The sequence below is a fragment of the Saimiri boliviensis genome, chromosome 5, assembly GCF_048565385.1.
Source record: "Saimiri boliviensis isolate mSaiBol1 chromosome 5, mSaiBol1.pri, whole genome shotgun sequence".
NCBI lineage: Eukaryota > Metazoa > Chordata > Mammalia > Primates > Cebidae > Saimiri > Saimiri boliviensis.
Window position 1 is genome coordinate 71,197,612 of NC_133453.1, and position 14,849 is coordinate 71,212,460.

The window sequence follows — 14,849 nt, forward strand, 5'->3', positions numbered from 1 at the left end:
TCAGGAAACTTATAATCATGGCAGAAGGCAAAGGGTATGCAGGCACGTCTGACTTGGCCAGAGCAGGAGGAAGAAAGAGAGACAGAAGGGGCCACACACTTTTAAACAACCAGATATCATGAGAACTCACTATCATGATGACAGTACCAAGGAGGATGATGTTAAACCAAGGGAAACCACCCCCATGATTTTCCAGTCACCTTCTACCAGGTCCCACCTCCAGCACAGGAATTACGTATCAGTACGAGATTTGGGTGGGTACGCAGATCCAAACCTTATCAATCTGCCCATGTCCCCACCCAAATCTCATGTTTTTCTCACATTTCAAAATATAATCATGCATTCCTAGCAGCCAAAGTCTTAATTCATTCCAGCATTAACTCAAGACCACGGTCCAAAGTCTCATCTGAGACAAGGCTAGTTTCTTCTGCCTAAGAGCCTGTAAAATAAAAAACAACTTAGTGTGCCCACTTTAGCAGCACATACACTAAAACTGGAAGGATCCAGAGAAGATTAGCATGGCCTCTCTGCAAGGATGAGACAAAATTCTTGAAGCGTTTCACATTTAAAACCAACGACAACAAAAACAAGTTAATTTCTTCCAAGATACAATGGGGGTAGAGGCATTGGGTAAATACTCCCATTCCAAAAGGGAGAAATTAGCTAAAAGAAAGGGGCTTTAGGCCCCATGCAAGTCTGAAACCCAGCAGAGCAATCACTGAATCTTGAAGTTCTAAAGTAATCTCCTTCAACTCTATGTCTCATATCCAGGGCACACTGGTACAAGAGGTGCCCAGGCCTTCCTTGGGCAGCTCCACCCCTGTGGCTTTGCATGGTTCAGTCTCCATAGTTGCTCTCCAGGGCTGGCAGTGAGTGCCTGCAGCTTTTCCAGGTGCAGGGTCCAAGCTGCTGGTGGATCTACCATTCTGGGATCTAGAGGACAGTGACCCTCTTCTCACAGCAATGCTAGGCAGTGCCCCAGTGAGGACTCTGTGTTGGGGGTCCAACCCTCCATTTCCCCTCTGCACTGCCCTAATAGAGGGTCTCCATGAGGGCTCTGTCCCTGCAGCAGGCTTCTTCCTGGACATCCAGGCTTTTCCATACATCCTCTGAAATCTAGGTGGAGGCTCTCAAGCCTCAAATCTTACACTCTGTGTACCTGCAGGCTTAACACCATGAGGAAGCCAAAAAGGCACATGACTGGCAGCTCTGAAGCAGTGTCTCAAGATGTACCTGGACCCCTTTGAGCCATGGCTGGAACTGGGGCAGCTGAGATGTAGGGAGCAGTGTCCCAAGGCTGTGAATGGCAGTGGGGTCCTGGGCCTAGCCCAGCAAACCATTCTTCCTTCCTAGGCCTCTGGGTCTGTAATGGGAGGGGGTGCCATGAATGCCTCTGAGGCCTTCTCCCCATTGTCCTGGCTATTAGCATTTGGCTCCTCTTTACACAAATTTCTACAGCCTGCTTGAATCCCTCCCCTGAAAATGGGCTTTTCTTTTCTACCACATGGCCATGTTGCAAATTTTCCAAACTTTTAGGCTCTGCTTCCCTTTTAAATACTATGTAAGTTCCCATTTGATATAATTTCTTTGCTCACACATATGAGCACAGGATGTTAGAAGCAGCCAGGCTACATCTTGAACACTTTGCTGCTGAGAAATTTCTTCTGCCAGATTCCCTGAATCATCATGCTCAAGTTCAAAGTTCCACAGATGCCCAGGGCAGGGGCACAATGCCTCAAAGTTCTTTGCTAAAGCATAACAAAAATGACCTTCACTCCAGTTCCCAGTAAGTTCCTCACACCCATCTGATACCTCATCAGTTTGGCCATCTCTGTCCATATCACTATTAGTTGGGTCACAAGCATTCAACAAATCTCTAAGAAGTTCCAAACTTTCCTCACCTTCCTGTAACTTGTTAAACTGGGTAATGGCAGATGTTGAAACAGTTTTGAGGGCTTCTTCTGAGAAGCCCCTTACCCAGTTCCAAGGCTGCTACCACATTTTCAGGTATTTTTATATCAATACTCCACTCTCAGTACCAATTTTTTGTATTAGTCTGTTCTCACAATGCTATAAAGAAATAAGTGAGACTGTGTCATTTATAAAGAAAACATGTTTGATTGGCTTACTGTTCTACAGGCTGGGCAGGAAGTACAGTGGGTTCTGCTTCTACGGAGAACTCAAGAAAGTTACTATCAGGGCAGAAGGTGAAAGGGAAGCAGGCACATCTTACAGGGCCAAAGCTGGAGCAAGACAGAGAGGGTAGGTGCCACACGCTTTTAAACCACCAAATCTCATAAGAACTCACTATCATGATGACAGTACCAAGGAGGGATGATGTTAAACCATGAGAAACTGTCCCCATGATTCATTCACCTCCCCATGCCCCACCTACAGCATTGAGAATTACATTTCAACATGAGATTTGGCTGGGGACACAGATCCAAACTACATTACCCTTCTTATTTCACAAGTCATACAAAAACTGGCAGGTAGCCAAATTTGGTTGACTGACCCTAGTTTACCAACCCCAACCCACACATACTTCAAACACACACCAATGTACACAACTGCTCTACTTCAATCTGTCTCTGTCACACACATACCCCACCCTACAAATATTTTTGAACACTTTCCTGTGGCAATGTAGAAGAAGACCCTTGAAAAAGTTGTGTTCTACAGCAGAAATTGCTTATAACTTGCAAGTTGGCCAGAAAATAGGGTTTAGGGAAAAGGACTAAAATCAAGTGTATCTTAATTAGGGTTGGCTCCAAGGAAAGTAAAAATATTTAAATCTTTGTTTCATCTTCTCTGACAGATTGAGAATTACTTTGTCAAACAGATTTTTCCTTCTAACAAGTTTTCATTTTAATATCAAATCCTATCTAATAACAGTTCTCCATAGTTCCACTGCAAAAGTAAACCAAAAAGTTTTATGGTTTCACTACTGATCTCAGGCTCTAGGTCAATAAAATGAAGAGATTCCGAGCTAGAGACAGGCTTGGATACAGACTACCGAATAGAAAGAACATAATCAGCCCACAAACTAGGCTCAACTGTCTTAACTCCATTTCTTAAACGAACCTGGCTTCAGGACCAAGCGACTCCTCAGGAAACTCTTTAAGCTCCTAACAGCCATGGTTCTTCAGGCATTAGGCCAACAACTATAGCCTAGTTTTAGCTTTTAAAGACATGACATCATGAAAACTATAATTACAATCAGGTCTCCCACTGGCAGCTGTGAAAGAACAGGACCTTCCAAGAGGCTGAGCTACACCTGTAGCCCCATCTGAAAGATGCTGAAAGTGTACTGGAATGCCTGCTGGGAAGGCTACAGCCAATGCCGAATAAATGGCCTTCAGTGAAATCTGGCACAGCCAGTTTAATCATGAACATTAAAATCTCTTGTAAAATCAAGGCGCTATTAAGCTAAATCATCCTTTGATTTTTCAGTTGTTTCAGAATCAATTCCCAGATGTTCATCTACCTACATACCTATTGATAGTCGTTCTCTATAGTTATTTCCCATAAAAGTTGCAAATATTCATTGGGTTACCTAGCAGCTCTTTCAGATCCCTCACTTACCAAGGGAACACAAGTAGCCATTTAAGTCTCTCAGGGTGATTCCATGGGGCTGCTGGAAAGGGAAATGTTCAAATATGAAAGGAGAGTCCCACTTCTTCCCATCCCCAGTGAGGCCTTGGGGCACATTCCACTTCTCTTTTCTAAAATAAGATACTCAGCAAAAATATCATGGTGCTAAAACATCACATGGATATTTAAAGGGCAAACCCAAGGAGCAGCAACTGAGTAATAAAGAAATCAGGAACTTTGAGCTTCTGTTCCTCCTTCAATAGAACAAAAGATCATTGTTACAGGCTCACTACATGGGGATACTGAAGTGGAAGATGGGATAGCTATGTAGACGTAGATCATCTAGGCATTTTACAAAACGTTAAGTTCATGGAATAAATTCGCTGCAACATGCAAATTCTGATCTGGAGACTCATTGGTGCCCCCAAAAAATTTCCTTGAAATTACAGCACTACAGGAACCTGTATTTTTGAATGGTGACCTATTCAGGACCGAGAGGCTGGGGCTGGGAATAAAATACTGTCCAAGAATCAAAGAGTGGCTACCCAGGTCAAACCCCAAGCCCCATTCCTTTATGCACACACAAATAACTACCACCCCGAACTTCACTAGATCAGATTTTTCCCTGTTTTTGATGTCAAATCATGACATTAATGAATTCCAGTTCATTTATACCCATTGGCCACTCTACATGCATAGATACTTCTTCTCTTTTCCTGGGAGCAAACTACATAGTTTTAATAACATTTACGTTATTAAATTCTCTGAATACTAACACTGCATAATTCTGGATGCTCAAAAATGTTATTTAACTACGTGCTCCTTTGTAAAAAGTCTATCCACATAGGTAGGTAATCTGGGTGATTTTAAAAAATTTATTAAGCTATAAGACTTGGATTAAATCATAGCTATTGCTTCTTTCAATGGGCCAACATCATTTAAGTACTTACACATTTAGCAAAGGTACTAAAATTATAGAGAAAGTGCTGTATCAGGCAAGTAATTCATGTATCTTTATCTTAGTTCCACTCATAGATGTTTTAAATACTTTTTTACATTTTTAAATACTTAATTTTGCTAAATTGATTTTCAATATATCAGTTGATTTGAAAATCAACTCCCTTATATTTTCTAAATGAGAGAAAAAGAAAAAAGAATTGCGCAATGCTTATACTGTGGAATACCCTTGCTATCTGCAATCCCCACTTCTTCTATTACTGCTGAAATATGTGTACAGCATACTGATTGCCTCTCAGAACCCTGTCTAACTTAACCTTTCTGACTTGGTGTTTCACTTAAGATATTCATGATTTTTGTGGTTTCAAAGGGCAATAAATTTTACTTCATTTGTGTTTCCTTCTCTGGAAGTCACTGAAAAATGTATTTTCAAGCTCAATATTGAATGCTAACATAAGATCTATGAATAAAATTTGTTTTTTTAAAGGGTATCAAGATAAGGCCAAGAGGGCTGGGCATAGTGGCTCATACCTGTAATCTCAGCGCTATGGGAGGCTGGGGCAGGCAGATCACCTGAGGTCAGGAGTTCAAGAATGGTCCTGGCCAACATGGTGAAACCCTGTCTCTACTAAAACTATAAAAATTAACTAGGCATGGTGGCACAAGCCTATAGTCCCAGCTACTCAGGAGGCTGAGGCAGAAGCATCGCTTGAACCCAGGAGGCGGAGGTTGCAGTGAGTAGAGATCACACCACTGCACTTCAGCCTGGGTGACAGAGTGAGACTGTCTCAAACAAAGAAACAAACAAACAAAAAAGATAAGGCCAAGAAACCGGTGTCTACCTGAGAATGTTCAGCATTCTCCTCTACAAAATGAGATGGCTGAACTATGAGAATACTAGTGCTAATAAATTGTTTAATCAGAATTCATCATTAGCCTTTGTCTTCAGAAAGCAGAGGTCCACAAGCAGCCAGCAGATAAGCACGCAATACTATTGACAAATGCAAATTAAGTTTAATTTAAATCATGAATTAACATCAGGGAGAGAAACAGATCTGTTGTACTGAGAGTCATAATTGTACAGGGGTAGGTTTGAAACTGTTTCCCAGATTAGGCTGTGACCTCATGTGGGAGACCGTGCCAACATTTTTTTACGGAATTCTAGGTGGTAAAAGAAAGCCACCTGTTATGTCAGCTGACAATGTATATTTTTATCTACTTTTGTGAAAGGGTTTACATCTATCCAATTTGCCTGGTTGAATCACAGGGCGTAGGCTGAAGTGTAATAAGTACTCAGTGGTGGGGAGTGTGAGGAAACTGACAGAGAAGCTTTGCATTCCATGGTAATCATTCTGTATTGGCTCTAGAGGGTAGTGGACATCTATCCATGAAGTCTGTTAGGGTCTAATACTTCTAGACCCATTGAAAACATTTTGTAGTTTATTGGTAAATAGTAATTGAGTGGCAGTTAACTTTGCTCAATATCATAGAAAAGTAGGAGCTAAACTTGGCTACCATTTACATGTGACCATTAGCAAGGCACTATTAGATCAATTTAATTCAATCCTAAGATTTAATAAGTATGAAGCATTGTGTTAGATACCATAGGAAATGGAAAGATGCCTTTAAGGAACATTTACAGTCTAGAACCTCCAGTCAAGAAGTGAGATGGAATAAATGTACAAATCACCACCACTCAGGAAAACACACAAGATAGATACTATCAAGGTACCTTTAGGTTTCAGAGTGAGTGAGATGCCAAGGGGTTGAACTGCAGAAACATTTGTAGGTTGAGAGGATATATGAAAAGGACCTGGGGAAAGAATATAAATTTTCAGGGATTTTCCTCTTGCTTTAAGAGACGTATGGTAGTTTACTGCAGAATAAGTTGGATAGTTTACCCATGACTAAGGAGACCCTACTGCCACCTACAATGTTTATGGAGAGAAAGGAAAGGAAGAAGGGGAAGGGAAACCAGCATGTATTAAGGCCTTCAGTGTGCAAGTTACAAATGCTATAACAATCCAAGGAGGTAAGCATCATTCTATCCCCATAGCCATATCATCAGTCAAGTGACTCTTAAGTTTATCGAAGGGAGGTCAGATTTTACCCTAGATGATTTTGACTTCAAAGCCCATTCTGGTACTGAATCCCCACCAGTACATTGTCAATATCTGGAAATTATACTACTAGAGACCAAAAAAAAAAAAATCTTGGATAAGGAATTATTGGCTATAAAAATGAACTATTGGCTATAAAAATGCAAATATCACTAGGTCGAATCACACATTAAAGCATTATCAAGTATTAAAATTCTTGCTAATCTATAAGGAAGCTAGAAGCATATCTTTGAAGAACAGCAGAGGGTTGGCTGGAGGAAATGAGGGCAATAGGTGTGCAGAGGGATTTCTGTGTCCCTCCTGCATAGTGGCTTCTTGATAGCAAGGTTCTAGATAAAAGGAGAAAGGTCAAGATACAATAAAGACATCTCTTTGTCAAATCAAGTTTGACATAATTGAAGCAACGTATCAGCTAGTTCCCTTCTTCCCTTCCTTCAAAACATCTTTGAGGGAAAGGAGTTTTCTCCCTAGTTCCCCTGAAAGTCAAAATTCACCTAATGGTCACAGATATATTCATCACTCTCTGGAAAGTGCTATGTTCACAATCACCTACTCCGTTTTCTTCCTGCCAATCGGAACTAAGTTCTGGTTTCCCAAATACACCCTATACTTGCCTACTTCCATGCTTTGCTCATGCTGTTTCTTTCACTGGAAGACCTTTCTTCCATATGATACCACCAAAATATCACGCTTCCCCCAGGGCCCATCCTAAACTGTGGAGGTCATACTGATTTTCCCAACCTGACATGCACACTCCCTCCTTTGAACCCTTCAAGGGCTTACTTCATATTTCTCTTTTTGCATTTTTTTCCTTCTCTTAGAAGGAATAAGATGACTCTCTTAAAGTCATTTTTGTTCTTGTCTTAGGCTTACTACCAGTGTGTTAACCTCCTTGAAGGCAAAGAGCTCATCTCTACATCACCAGCCCTACTTCCTCTTCATATTTGGAATTCCATAAATATTTGTGACATTTAATTAAATTTACCCAAGACTGTCAATCAAGTTCCACATGTGAAGTTCAAGATAATATTCTTAATAAAGTAGGTACTTTATAACTTGGAAGGATTGATAGATGGTCTTCAACCTAAATCTATAACCTATAACCTATATAGCAGCTATAAAGCCAACATAAAGGTCTCAAATAAATGTTACACAGATCTCAAATAAATGTCAGCAAATGATCTCTTTCCTGAAGTTATCTCTCAAGAACAATGTTTTCTAATCTAAACAGATTTAGCGGTACAGGAGTCACTAACCTACTTAAACTCAGAAGCCTTTCAGGACAAGATAATAAACCCCAGCACTCACAGTTGGATTTACTCTGACAATGTTCATTTTAAAATGAATTGGTATTTCCTTTGTTCATTAAGTGTGCCTAAATTCTTAGTTGGGGCAAGAGTAAAAATGCAAAGGGGAAAATATAGAAAGGATAAGAATTTACTGCCCTTTTTCAAAAAGGAACAAGCCATGGGAAGCATTTCTAGGATAATCACCTTGGAAATACATTCACAACTTGTTTGCCATGTCCCTGGAAGGAACAGGAGTGAGAAATAAGATTTGAGAGGATTGAGGAGAAAAAAGAATCACAGAGAGCACAACTGTACCAAGATTTTTCCTCCACCCAGAGAAGCAGCCTGTTTTCCCATGCTCTACAAGGTAACCTGAGTCAGTCTGCTAAAGCTTTTAGGGCAACATTTCCTTAAATGTTGAAAAGAAAACAGAGGAGGCAGAAGAGTAGGGTATGCCTCTAATATCCTAGTCTACATCTCAGAGTTGTTGTGAAGATGGAATTAAACAATGCTCACAAAAGTTCCTTGAAAATCACAGAGCTACTCAAATGTCAAGTGCTGTTATTACCACAGCCTGCTTCCTCTCCTGAGCCTCTTCTGACATGTGTTTCTCTTGCTAGAGAGGCAGAAGAGGCCTCAAGAGAGGTGAATTAGTTCTGACCATGTTCCAGTGAGATTCTTCTATACCTGCGCTTCCCAAATTTAACAGATTATAAAAACAAAATGTTCACATTAATTGTTCTATGTTGTATCACTGCAATATTTGACACACTTTAAATAGAAATTAAGATTTAAGATTAAGGGATAGCTCTATATTGCAGGCGTGAAGATTAAAGACAATCTTGTAAGCTATGTGATTAATTTTTCTTTCTGTACTGGTTGGGGAATTGGGACTTTTTTTTTCATTAGCCCTGTAGTTTTATTTGCTATGATGGCATCATATTCTTGTATTGCCACATATTAATTATTTAGGGTTTAAAAATACCATGTGATAATCATTAGCCTATTTAAATTTCCTACATTCCAGGAAATCACTATTGTTTTGCCCTTGCCATTATTCTTTTTACCATCAAAAATACATAGGAATGTATAACAAGGAAATAAACAATTTGGCCAGTAGATGAGGAAAAGAAAAAAAAAAAAAGAAAGAAAACCCTCTGGTTAACTACTATGCCACATATAAACTGAAGATATGTTTTCTCTTCCTTCCAAAAGAGAGGCTGCCATATATTCACATCATTACAGTCTCTTATTTATAGACTACTCTCTCAAGCACTTTATTTAGAACAAGGAGGTATTCTTTGAAGACACTCAAATCTGAAACAACTTCAGTCAATGCCAGTTTGAGATGCTCAAGAAGGTCAGCTGATGGAAATAGCTATTTTAAGGGAGCAAAGAAATTTAACAAATACTGAAGTCATTATCTCTAGGGTGGTGACTTCGTAACTGTATTAGATGTCACTGTAAACAAGCTTTTTAAAGATCCCTCTTAAAGGGAGGACAGAAAAGAGTTACATGTGGAAGACCCTCAATATACACCTAGAGATAAAGGACAAAAAAACGTCTGAAGGAGAGGGAAAGAATGCTAAGGCCTGGGTGAACATTTATAGAATAACTTCTTACATGGATACCAAACACATTAAAGTCTATGCAATTTAGATGAGAGGGAATAGAAGGTACTCTGGCACACTGTCCTAGATGACTCTGAAGTAGCTCTGCTGACAAATACATGATGTCAAAGATGCAAATACAGGCTTTGAATAAATTATTTCATGAAAGTGAATAGGAAAAGCATTATGTCTGAATAAACATATTAATGTTATTAATATACATATCAATTGTCTCATCTCTAAAACTTTATATATTCAAGGTGGCCCCGGAATATTTTGTGTCGTTGTCAAACTGGAGGATGTGTCTCATATCTAAGGGCAGCCTACCTTCAACCATCTATGGTATCCAGGAATTGAAAAAAGTAGAAGCTTGTATGACAGATGCACCTGACAACAATATCGTAACTTAAGCATACCCTGAGAATGACCCTGTAAGGCGGACACACCTGAATGTGTCTTCAGAATTCTGAGCTAAGGAATCTGGGCGTGGCCATCCCATAGATTCATTACTTACCTATGTGGCACATCTGAACCTCTGGCCTATCCGTGGAAAGTGCATGTGCAGGGGAATGGTACCTTTTGTTTTGGATTAAATGAAGGTTGCCAGGCAGAAGTTGTTCAAGAGAGGATGCTTTAAATATTATATAAATTGTATACTTTTTACAGGCATGCAATATATATAATAAATAATGCTCTCCTGTCCAACCTGCTGCCACTAGACTCTCCCTGTATGTAAGTTCCCTACAATAAAATCCTATGTCTTGTTCACTGGCTCCAGGTCTCTTCTTAAGGCCTTTCAAACGTGTCGCCATCCCTGATGAAGTCAACAGGGGCCTAACACGAGAAAGCTAAACTCACAGCAGTGTGAAAGTTAGACAGAGATAAGTCAGAACACTGACTTCAATGTTCAGCTCTTGGAGCTCAAGAAGCAGGAAAGACACCATGATTGGAGCATTATATTTTACAGCAAATAGAGTATACGCATTTTTGCCACAATAAAAAAATTCTCACACTCAGTTTCTATTATAGCAAACAAAAAGTTCAATGAACTCCCAGAGCATTAACTCTCAACTTGAAATTTTGTGTATCAGCAAAGGGATGGGGGCCGGGAGTGGTGACTCGCGTCTGTAATTCCAGCACTTTGGAAGGCCAAGGCGGCTGGATCACTTGAAGCCAAGCGTTCTCAAACAGCGTGGACAACATGGTAAAAAACTGTCTCTATTAAAAATACAAGAAAATTTGCCGGGCATGGTGGCAGGTGCCTTTAATTCTACTACTCGGGAAGCTGAGGCAGGAGAATCACTTGAACCAGGGAGGCGGAGGTTGCAGTAAGCTGAGACTGCACCACTGCACTCCAGTCTGGACGACAGAGTGAGATTCCATCTCACAAAAAAAGGGATGAGGACCTGAAACAATGGTTTAATGAATGAAGGCAAGTAAAAAAGCCAGTGTACTGAATGTGAGCTTTTCTTTTAATCTCACATTTTCCCACTCACGTTATGTTCGGCCAAAGCCAATCATCTACATTCCCTGAACAAATTCTGGAAGGACGCTGGGAAGCCTGGTAAAAACTGCACCAAGAAAAAGACAACCCCCTCCTCCCCACACACATAATCTAGTCTCCATCCTATTAAGGTCCCATTTCACATGACCCAGTGATCAGCAAGAAACTTGGTACCCTCAGTAAGATCCAAAACCAAAGCCACTCATTTGCCAACAAATATTGAATGTTTGCAGTTTAATGATAAGTTTTATTTATCTTTTCTTTTTTTTTTGACAGTCTCACTTTGTTGCCCAGGCTCATGTTGAATTACTGGGCTCAAGCGATCCTCCTGCCTCGGCCTCCCAAAATGCTGGAATTACAGGCATGAGCCACCATGCCTGGCCTAATGATCATTTTTAACGTCTTGCCAATTTGGGCACGTTTTCTTTACATCTGGAAGAAGATATGAAGTCCACTTAAGTCTACTTACACTGAACAATAAGGTCTACCAAAAAGAAAAAACATAGAATTCTTCTCATAAGATTCTCCACAAATCCTATGCAAACAGCAACATAACTTTTTTCCAATTATAAGGCAATATTCATGTTAGTCAAACATTAGGTGTTATTTGATGTGTGTATAAAGACAAGGTGAAGAGAGTATAAATTGAACACATTACAATTCATTTGCTACAATATATCTGAATGTACATTAAAAATGTTAAATGAGAGATGGTCTTCAGAAGTACCAACAGCATTATGTTAAGTTTACATTTTAATGCTGTAACTAAAATCAGTCAATTAAAACTGGTATTACATATAATCCAGTGTAAGGAGATGCTGTATAAAAAAGAGTAAAGAGAGAAAGGAATGAATGCAATTGTAGTCTTTATACCTTTTTCTTTCATTCACTGATTTTTACATTGCCCAAAGTGCTCAACATTCAATCTAACCTTGGTCCAAGAACTCTCAAGCAAAAACCACATGAAAGGGAAATGTGGGCTAAAAGCTCAGACTAAACAATAAGTAATTACTTTCTTCAGATAGAAAATACTCTCCCAAACATCTCACCATCTGACAGTTAGGAGCTGGGAGTGAAATTATTCTGAAGCACTGCATAGGATGCATCTGCTCCTTGTCCTCTCATTTAATGCTTCCTGCAGTAAAAGCTGCAGAAACTGGGCCCTGCAAACTTTTTTTAAAAAGCCAACTGTGAAATGCTTTGAGTGTTAGGGTGCTTCTGTCTATGCAAGACAGATGGCTAAACTCCAGTAGAGGGCAATGGTCACTTTCCTTCATGATGCCTTGTTGAACCTGAGCGTTACCTGCAAGCTACTGCACCTGCATCCTCACAGCCCTGCAACAGCACTAGGCAATGCTCTTAATCTCAAAGAAAGGAATTGTATTCCTCAGATTCACTTTGAATCAATTAGCAAACCACCATATATTCACTGAACATAGCCTGCCTACACAAGCAGTCTAGCTGGGGAGCAAATAAACATTAAGATACACGAAACAAGTAGAGAATAATCCTAAAGAGTGGCTAATGGCTAAAATGAGTAGTGTTCATTATTAGTTCCACAGGGGCTCAGGGAAGAACCTCTGAAGAGATTAATGTGAGAAAGAATAGTAGAAAGGGCTCATGGTAATAAGATGACTTCAGTTGGGCTTTGAAGGGTAAGTAGAAATTACATTGGAGTAGAAAGGGGGTATCCCAGAGACTAGACAATGCTTGGAGCAGACAGGCATGCAGTACATATTTTTTTTTTTTTAAGACAGGCTCTTACTCTGTCACTGAGGCTAGAGGACAGTGGTGTGATCGCAGCTCACTGCAACCTCAGCCTCCCAGGCTCGAGCAGTCGTCCCGCTTCAGTCTCCCTAGTATCTGGGATCATAGGCACACACCAGCGTGCCCGGCTTATTTATTTTTTTATAGAGACATTAGTCTCCCTATGTTGTAACAAGCTCGGCTCAAGCGACCTTCCTGCCTCAGCCTCCCGAAGTGCTGGGATTACAAGTGTGAGCCACCACAGCTGCCATGAATGAATTTAACCTTTACAACAAGTACCTCAATTTGATGAATGAGTCACTAAAGAAAGCATGAAAGCACCAAGTGATTTACATAAGATACTAATAATAAAGGGCTTGGGAAATTTTATGAACTCTGCTTTAGAAATAACTCTTATAACTATAATAATAGTATTTTTACAAAGCATATTTACTCTTAATAGGGAAGTATTCATGATGTTATCTGCATATGAAATGAAATAATCATGAATATTAACATAAGCCCAAAGGTACAGAATCTAAAATAATTTTGAAAGTTTTAAATAAAAACAAAAACATCACATATTGGTAAAAGTTGAAAGTACAACCAAAACCATTGTAGCAGTACCATTCTTGGTTCTTGTTGTCACACAAAACAGAGTAACAGGGTATTCCTGGTCATCGTTAGGGCTGGTTCAAGTTTGCCTGGCAACAGGCATTACTGTACTCAGACAAAGGAGACTTAGTTTAGGGTTTCCATGAAACACTAGAGATTTTATGCAAACTTAGGAGACATGTATAAATACAGATTATTCCAGGGAAAATGTTGCATTAGGTTCTAAAAGAGAACTAGAACCTTTGAAAAAGTTGTTTTATACTATTAAAAAAGGGAGAAGAAATTTCCAGAATCTCCAGACCTGAGATTGTCACAAATTCTTCACAGTTAAAAGGCTCATTTATAATAAGTAACTGGAGAATGAGCTAATACCTTCTATTTTGTGTAAAGAAAGATTACTGTCCCAATAGGGAGAAAACAAAACAAAACAAAATACACAGAAACTCAAAAGTTATAAAGATGCAAATGATGATCATGACAGCAGGCACACAATGCCTCTTTTATTCCCCTATTTAAGCCACTTTGCCACTTATGGGATTAATCCAGAAAGCTGGGGGTTCCAAATTGAGAGTACTTGCAGACTGGTCATTTTCATTCCCACCAGGTACTCACAACAAAAATGGTGTGGTCACCTAATCTTCAGAACCTGCAAGCGTATCACCTTACACAGTCAGATAGGCTTTGCAGGTGTGATTAAATTTAAAATTTTGAGATGTGACATTATCCCGACATTCTGGGTGAACACAGTGTAATCACAGAAGTTCTTACAAGGGACAAAAAGGGAGGCAACAGGGTCAGAGGAAATAGGAGTGTCAGAGAGAGAGAGAGAGAGAGAGAGAGAGAGAGATTGGAAGATGTTATACTGCTAGCTTTCAAAGTGGAGGAAGGGTCAACAATCCCAAGTGAATCCAGATTAAAGTAGAACAAATTCTCCTCTAAAGCAATACAGCTTTCCAGAGGTAACACAGCTATGTTGACACCCTGAGTTTATCCCAGTGAAACCATTTGGACTCCTGGCCCCTAGAACCGTAAGATAATACTGTATATTTGTGTTGTTTTAAGCCACTACGTTTGTAGTCATTTGTTGTTACAGCAGTAGGAACTAATATACATCGTAACACCCAAAATGGGCCACATTCATGAAGCTGTTATTAGAGGAATGGGCATTTTTTTGTCATAATATTGATGGTCTCCCAGTCCTTTCTTCCAACTCACAGCAGCATAACAGCTGAGGAAAATCTGTTCCTCCACCCTGCTGCACAGGGGTAAATGCCGATTAGTCACTGCACACAGTAAGCTTCCACTATTCCTGAAATTGCTCCTCCTCACTGTCCCCAGCATTTCATTCCTGCTAATTCTGCAGGGAACCACACCAACGGCCTGCCTTCACCCCACGCTGCATGCTGCTGCTTAA

General features: G+C 39.9%; 1 protein-coding gene and 1 non-coding gene across 3 annotated transcripts in view; one reads left to right on the top strand and one right to left on the bottom strand.

Moving 5' to 3' along the window:
* The window catches only part of CERS6 (ceramide synthase 6), a 340,615-nt gene that overhangs the window by 177,930 nt on the left and 147,836 nt on the right, over window positions 1-14,849 (bottom strand). The window lies entirely within an intron of this gene.
* LOC120364420 (U6 spliceosomal RNA) lies at window positions 464-569 on the top strand. Its single transcript, XR_005579682.1, has one exon. It is a non-coding gene; the product is annotated as a U6 spliceosomal RNA (small nuclear RNA).